The following is an 8,428-nucleotide window of genomic DNA, read 5'->3' on the forward strand; positions in this document are numbered from 1 at the left end:
CTTCTACAGTACAACTTACCAGCTATTTGAAGTCAGCAATAAAAATACCCCTTAGGATTCTTTTATTAAGATTGAGGAACTCTAGACCTCTTTGCCTTTCCTCTCCTCTCCCATTTCAGAATCTGAATTGCATGAGTTTCTACTGTACCTATCTTTTCTGTCTTACACTTTCTGCTTTCTCTGATGAAAACTCGGAGCAGTTATAATCAGTTAGTAGCTAAATATAATGCTAGATATAGAACAATTCAGAATCAAAATCCACTTTTTAAATGTGTAATTTAAAAAGGATAATGATTTTCTTGCACTTATTTGCACTTCTTTTTGGCAATGCCACAAATGATATGCAACTTTGCACTTCTGTATCATGTAACAAATATCAGATTTGAATTAGAAACAACTTCAGCTCAATTTACATGATTCTGCAAGTATGCACTGACATCTGGTGGATGTTTAACTTAACAAAGAAAATATTGCTATGTACTTGTGTCCTGTTCATTCAAAGAAAGTACTTGCAGTGGCTTTCCTAACACTAGTTCTGAGTCTTCCTTCCAAGAACACCTATGGGAGAAAATAAAACCTTAGTAAATATTTAATTGACAAGGTTTCCATACCAACAGATTTCTGACCAAAGTCTAACCAGTCTAATTTCCATATTAGAAGATGACAGGTGGGATATAACAGCAGAGAGTGTTCTTTCTATGAACAGAAGAGACATTAGATGGCTGGGTAGTTCAAAAGTTATGTGGTATCTAAACACAATGAAAAAAGAAACAAAAAATATCTACTGAATATGTGGTGGAAAGAAAACAAAACAAAACAACTGATAGAGGAAAGATGGTTACAGAACTGGAGGATGAACAGTTTTATTTCAGTATGCATGTCTTGACTGGATTTGATTTCTGGTGGTGTTTTGTCTTTCAGGATATTAATTACTAACACCATGTTCATGGAAAATGTTTCTTTTACAAATGTAACAGAAGAGATTCTTAGTAACTTTCACTAACTTTTTTTTTCCCTGAATCTTCATTTCATTTTCAAACACATAAATACCTTAAGCAGAGCTACCAACAATCTGTATGTTTATTTCTGCATTTTTATTTGTTGTTTTATATGCTCAGATTATAAATGGAAATACTTGAAAGATGTAGGTCCTCTGCTGAACAGAGCTAGCAAGATAGCTGCAAATGACACAGAAAAAGCTGAGGTATTCAGTGTCTTCTATGCTTCAGTCTTCAGGTATAAGGTCTGTCCCCCAGTACCCATCCAAGCAAGAAATGTGAACATTTAGAAAAGTAGTAAGAAATGATAAAACAAAATACCTACTAGGATGAAAAAAAACTACTGAATGAATAATTGTTTATTTGACAGTGTCCAACAAAGTCCATGTTGACAAGTTAGTAAAGTAGGAATGGAGTGATGGACTGTAATATGAGTGGAGAACTGGATGAACTACCAAGCTTAAACCAAACTCAAAGGGAGGTTAACAATTTAATTTTGAACTGATAGCTGGTCAAGATTGGAGTTTCTTAGGAGTTGATACTGAATCCAATACATCTGTGTGCCTTTAAAAATATAAACGTGATGTCCTTCACCTAGGACAGAATAATACCAAACAGCAGTGTGAGCTGCAGTTTAAATAGCTGGGGTGCTGCTCTTCCAAAAAAGACCTCGAGATACTGGTGGAGAGCAAACAGAACATGAGTCAACAGGGAACCTGTGTGTGTCTTTGGCTGGATCAGTAAGCATATATTGTAGGGGCATAAAACAGCTCCACTGAGCTATAGATTCAGGATACGTCAACAGATACCAGACCAATAGGTTCAGGGATAAACAAGTCATCTCTATATAGTGGTACAGTAATAAATACATATCAGTAGTACAATTATCTAGGCTGAAGTGACAGCAAATCCAGTAATTCACCAATACTAGGCCAAACATAATATCTGGACAAGCAAAGAATATAATAGCTTTAACATGACTATCTTATATGCATATATTTTTTAGATTTTTTTTTTTTGGTAGTTCCATCTACAGAGGTATAGGTGATCTAATTGTTTTAAGATTTTCATGTAGCTGGTGATTTTACTCAGGTGAGCCACAACCACTCTCTCACTCCCCTTCCTCAAAGGAGAAGGGGGAGAAAATACAATGGAAAAGGCTCAAGAGTTGAGATAAGGACAGGAAAATCACTCAGTGATTATCATGATGGGCAAAACAGACTCAGCATAGACAGATTAATAAAATTTATTGCCTATTAGTAACAAGCTAGAGCAGTGAGAAACAAAGAAAACGAACTAAAAACACCTTCCCCCCCAACCACCCTCTTCCACCTCCTTCCACCAAGCTGCACAGGGGAACAGGGAATGGGGGCTGTGGTCAGTCCCTAACGCTTCGTCTCTGCCGCTCCTTCATGGTCACTCTCTGCCCCTGCTCCATGTGGGGTCCCTCCCAAGGGATGTCGTTGTCCTTCCTGACATGATCCTGCGGGGGCTGCCCACAGGCTGCAGCTCTTCAACAACTGCTCCCACATGGCTCCATACCACGGAGTCCATCCCCCAGAAACAAACTGCTCCAACACTGGTCCCCCACAGGCAGCAGCTCCCCCCAGACCCCCTGCTCCTGCGTGGGCTCCTCTCCACAGGCTGCAGGTCCAGCCCGGGACCTGCTCCTGTGGGGGCTCTCCATGGGCCGCAGCCTCCTCCAGGCCACATCCACCTGCTCCACCAGGGGCACCTCCACGGGCTTTAGCATGGAGATCTGCTCCATGTGGGACCCATGGGCTGCAGGGGGACAGCCTGCTCCACCAGGGGCCTCTCCACAGGCCGCAGGGGAACTTCTGCTGTGTGCCTGGAGCACCTCCTGCCCTCCTTCTGCACTGACCTTGGGGTCTACAGGCCTGGTTCTCACTCCTTGCTCGCCCAGCTTCTGTTGCACAGCAGGGTTTTTTTTGTTGTTTGCTTGTTTGTTTTTTTTTTCCTTTCTTAATTCTGCTCTCAGAGTGGTGCAGACAACATCGCTTGTTGGCTCGGCTCTGGCCAGTGTCAGGTCCCTTTGGAGCCGGCTGAAACTGGCCCTTATGTAACATGAGACAGCTTCTGGCCTGTTCACACAGAGGTCGCGTGTGCAGTCCTCCACTACCAAAACCTTGCCACATAAGCACACTACAGTAATTTAGAAACACTTTAATATATTTCATCAGTAGAAGAATTTTTTATTTATTTTCATAAGTGATATTAACATTTTATGTATAAATTTCATTCTTATTTGGACCCACCACAATCCTTCCCCAGGATTGTGCACTGCATGGCTGGAATTGCTACACTGACCCGCATGATTTTTCTCCTGGACTGTACTGTCTTTCCCACATAACAGGGAAGTTGTGTCACACCTTAAGTTGCATCTATCTTCAACTACATTGTTTTGGTATTGTTGATGGTGAGACGCTGGAACAGGTCTCCCAGAGGAGCTGTGGATGCCCCATACCTGGAAATGGTCAAGCATTGAGCAACCTGGTCTGGTGGGAGCTGGCCCTGCCCATAGCAGGAGGACTAGAACTGGATGATCTTTAAAGCCCCTTCCAATCTAAACCATTCTACAATTCTATGAATCTATGATATCTGAGGCAATTTAGCCTCTGCACTGATAATTTGGTCTTAAACTGTGACAGGCTTGCACAATAAAGTTTCAGATGTAAAAAGCCAGAGATACTAATTTTTGGCATCTGTTATTCATTGTTTCTAATCATATATTTTTCTACATATATATATATATATTCAACTAGCATAGAGAATAGATCTTTAATTATACACTGAAATATCTTGTGTGCCACAAATTTGAAAACTCTGTATTATATTTTATTAAAATTAAACTTATAAACTAATTCATAAATTTGCACTACCCACTTGTGCATTTAACATTTTATTATTCTACTTTATAATTATTGATAAAACTGATTGATTTTAAATAAAATAAAAAGTAAAGAAGTATAAATAAGTAATGATAACTAATTTGTAATCTATCAAGACCACTTTGTAAGAAGTTAATTGAACTTCTAATTAGATTATGCTGAAAATGCAGTATGGAAATGAAGGTCAGATTTGAACAGAGATAAATGTCTCTTTAATATTGTTGAGGTTGTAAATGTTGCTTGCAAGTATGTTAAGAAGTCGTTATTTATGTTCCTAGTTGTACACTGATAATTTCAGAAATATTACAATTAACAGTAAAGCCATGGATGTGTTGGCTCGTAAATTCAGTAATCAAAGATACCTTGATCAGTGGTCAAAAATTAGAGAAATAACATTAGATTTAGTTTGGAAAGTATGGAGAAAACTATAGACTGGTTGATCTTACAAGATAACTTTGAGGAGAAGTACAAGATCATTTGCTTTAAATTACTCCTTGAGTGTATAATTTCATTACTGAAAGATCCAGAGCAGGTTTCTGTCTCTGTGAAGAAACTGAAGACACTGTTTAAAGACTCTTCTTCAAGACTGGCTATGGCCTGTGCTTCTATTACAGCTTCTTATCCTCTGAGAAGACTTGGAAGATCATACAAGATTGTCCATGTTTCCAGTGTGTCATGTGGACAGCTTCAGTATTTCTTGCAATGGGTACTCCTCTTGAGAGAAACGAAGGTAGATTGTTTCAGCATTCAGAGTATCTGATTTGATCTGATCTGATTATCACCAAATTTCCTCATCATTATGGAGAAGTAATAGATACTGCTGAACAACATCTCATCCTAAAATGAAAAAAAATATATATATAAAATAAAATAAGGTCAAATGAATCCTATGCTAAAAGAAAAAAAGGAGACACAGAATGTCTACCTAAAATGTAAACAAGGAGGATGACTGCTGACCACCATGACTTAACATCTCAGCATGTGTTTCACATCAGTGCACCTTTGTCACTAATATATACATCTTCTCAATACCATCTCCTGCAGCCTTTTTGACTTGTGTATGTCCAGTTTGTTTAAATATTCCCTGACTTAATCCTCGTCCATCAAAGGTAAGTCTTCTCTGGACTTCATATTTTTCATGGAGTAAGCACAGTTTAAAACAAATAGCTGTAAGAAGCATTTGTCATGTGTAGAATTAAATGTTAATGTTTAAAGACGGTAGACATATCTCAGAAACTACTTTTTTAAATAAATCTGTTGACTACTTGCTATTATTTATTGTCAAATCACAACTTACTTTGAGAATAACGGCACTCATTTTTAAGTTGTTTATTTTGCTTAGTTTCATTAGTATGCTTATTTCATTTAGTTTTATCTATATTGGGAAACTTAACAGTAGTTAGGTTTGACTCCATTTGCCTTTTCTCTCCAACTTTGATCCAGAAATTATTTTAAGATGAGTGTGATGAAATGTATTTTCAAAGTAATTTTATAAAGCTTTAGAGGCTAGAAAAAAAAATAATATATATATATATATAAAAAATTCCTTCAATTCCCTTGCCATAAAAACTGACCTCAGTTTTTATGTCTATTCTTTACATGATCACTTCATACACTGCCTCTATGTTACTAACCTAAAAAGAGACGGTCAGTACTCTCAGGAGTGGAATGCAGTTGTCTCTACATTTGAGCTTTTAGATAATTTTCTGGTACAGTTTGACCTAGGCCAACCAGCAAGCTGTCAAGTAATTCCTGGGTATGTTTTAGGAAGTTGAATATTCTAGCTACTGTTTGTAAATGTCAGCTGGCAGTTTGCATGAAGCCACTCTCTTTCTGTGGCTAAAAGCATTTATTAAAAAAATATGGGTTATTCTATTTGACTTCATGCCCAGGAAAGTTTCTGAGTTCTGTTTAGTTTATTAATATTGGCATAGTTTTATGTTCTGAGACAGGAGATCTGCATTTACCATGTTCTTCTAGTGGTATCTGGACTGCAGACTGTTGTACCTTGAAAAGAGCTTGATTGATTTGAAATAGATTTTGGTTTCTAGTGTCAGTTGCTGCCTTTTTTTTTTTTTTTTTTTTAACCTATTCTGTCTATTTGGGAACTTACAAGAACATTAAAATCATGTTTGCATGTGATTTTTGGCAAGGTGTGCTAATCTAATTTCTTCAAATACCTTTAATGGGACCTGTTCTTATACAGCATCTTCCTCTGAGGACCTCAAAGAATTGCTAAAACAATAAATGAGTCAGTGAAACCTTTTAACATGTCAGTGAGCTCGGGAACATTGAGAGTTGGATTTATCATTTATTATTTGTGCAACTGCATATCAGTACACAGCTCTGTGGAGCAGAAGAGCTGTGTCAGACAAAAACCTGTAGCCTGCCTGAGATTTTATCACCATTTGATGAGAGCAAATTAATAAAGTGTAATTAATCTGCTTGCCAAACATTGGTGAGCATAAGTCCCATTAGTACTAGACTCCAGACTGCTATTTTCTCCCTTTTAAAGAGCTTTAGTTCTCATTATTCAAATGTCCAAATTCTATATTAAGGATGAGGTGTCTAATCCTTTATAGCAATCATAGTTCCTTTATGGAACCAGTTCCCAAATCTTCTTTGCCCTGTACTCTCCTAATGATCAGGCTTTACTATGTAAAACGGTGTATCAATACACAAAAGAAGCAGAAGCAGTTGTTCCTTTGTCATTTTCCTTCAGCATTTTTAAACAGTTTTCCAGTGGTGTATGACCACAGACCAGGACCCCTGCCCATATGTTATATTTATTCTGATTATCTTTGCTTTTGCAGAATGGTGTTCTGACTAAATTGGGTAATTGCCATCAGTTTCAAGCTGGTTATTATTTTAAGCCTTTCTGTTACATTAAAAAAAAAAAAAAAAAGATTTTCTACAGTTTTCATACCTTGATTTTTGATGATTTATTCACATTTATGGTTATGTTATAATAATCTGCTCCATGGCTACACAGAGTTAGGTTATTGCTATTCCTATTATGTTACATTGCAACATTGCAGTATACAAATATTTCTGAAAAGGTCCTATAAATATTTGAACTAGTTGCAATGCAGAAACAGTTATGTCCACAAGAGAGAGCTCTTGTAAAAATATAATGCTGCTTGAGAAATAAATGCACTGTAATAATGAAAAATATTTTCGGTAATTAGTATTTACTTTAATTATGGTATTTCAGGAAAATAAACAGTGATGTAAAATTAGCATAGTGTTCTCAATTCCATTTATACTCACCTTTATATTTGTTTTTAATTAAAGCCAAGAACTAGTAAATAACGTGTGTAGTTCAGTTACATTCTTTTTGGAATAATAACAAAGTTTTGTTTCAGTTTCTCTACTGTTTCATACCTTGCTATTCACTTACATAGTGCAATGAGCCTTAGAGATATGTCAATTCAATACAAAACATGAGCATCCGGCTCCAATAATGTGTTTGCTTTATAGAAATAAAGGAAATAAAGGTTTATACTAGGCGAACTCTTCCTCAAGTCTTTTTGGATTAAATTACAAATTTTAGATGTTTAAAGATAACGAGATAAGTTTACATCTTTAAGACCTTTGGAGGACCTGCCTCTCCCTAATACTGTGGCACAGCATTCCACATTATAAATACAGAATAGAGCATGATACATGTAATCATGCAAACCAATACAATACTGCAATGTAGCAGTAATTGTATCTTAGTGACAGATAACATACCTTGTCCAAAAATAGACAGAACTTTGTAGAGGGAACACAGGATCATAGGGGAGATAAATCTTCCTTCTCATTTTGAGTGACATAGATTTGTTGAAGATCAAAGCAGATACGATGCTGTCCTAGTTTGTCAGTGAAGGAACCAGTACAAATGAGTATCTGTCTCTGTCAATCATAAAGCTCACTGAAGTCCAAAGGGATGAAGCCACTTTTGGTAAATTTTTTTTTTTTCACCAGAGAATCATTTCCCTGACTAGAGGACTTGTCCAATGGCTATGTTTAGCCCCCTAAAGTCCCATTTTTGCCAGAAAGCAGGAAACTGCATCAACTGGAGAATGTGGTCTTTTATATTTACATTCTTTTCTCACCACTTCTGATAACATAGTTCATTCTACTCTCATTAAAATCAATTGCAAAGCTCTGTTTATTTTAGTCACTGCAGAATCTGGCCATTAATATGTTAATTTCTAATCTTCACTTCCAAATTCTGCCATCTGTGTGTGTGTGTGTTTATTTATTTATTTATTCTGTTTTGAATTAAAAAATGTGCTTCACAGGCATATTTTCAGTTACTAATGTTAATACTTCCCTTATGTATGATTCTCTTCAACTGAACTTTCCAGATGGTATCCATGATCCAAGAATCTTTTCTTTAGATTCCTCATTTTAAAGTTGCTACTGCGTGATAAATATTGAATTAGAACAGCAACCTTTCTCAAGTACCAAAATAGCTAACCCTTCTGATCTCATTATTTTCCTCCATTCTTCCTCTAAATCTAATAGCTTTCT

The sequence above is a fragment of the Anser anser genome (genome assembly GCF_964211835.1).
Source record: "Anser anser genome assembly, chromosome: 1".
NCBI classification, from domain to species: domain Eukaryota; kingdom Metazoa; phylum Chordata; class Aves; order Anseriformes; family Anatidae; genus Anser; species Anser anser.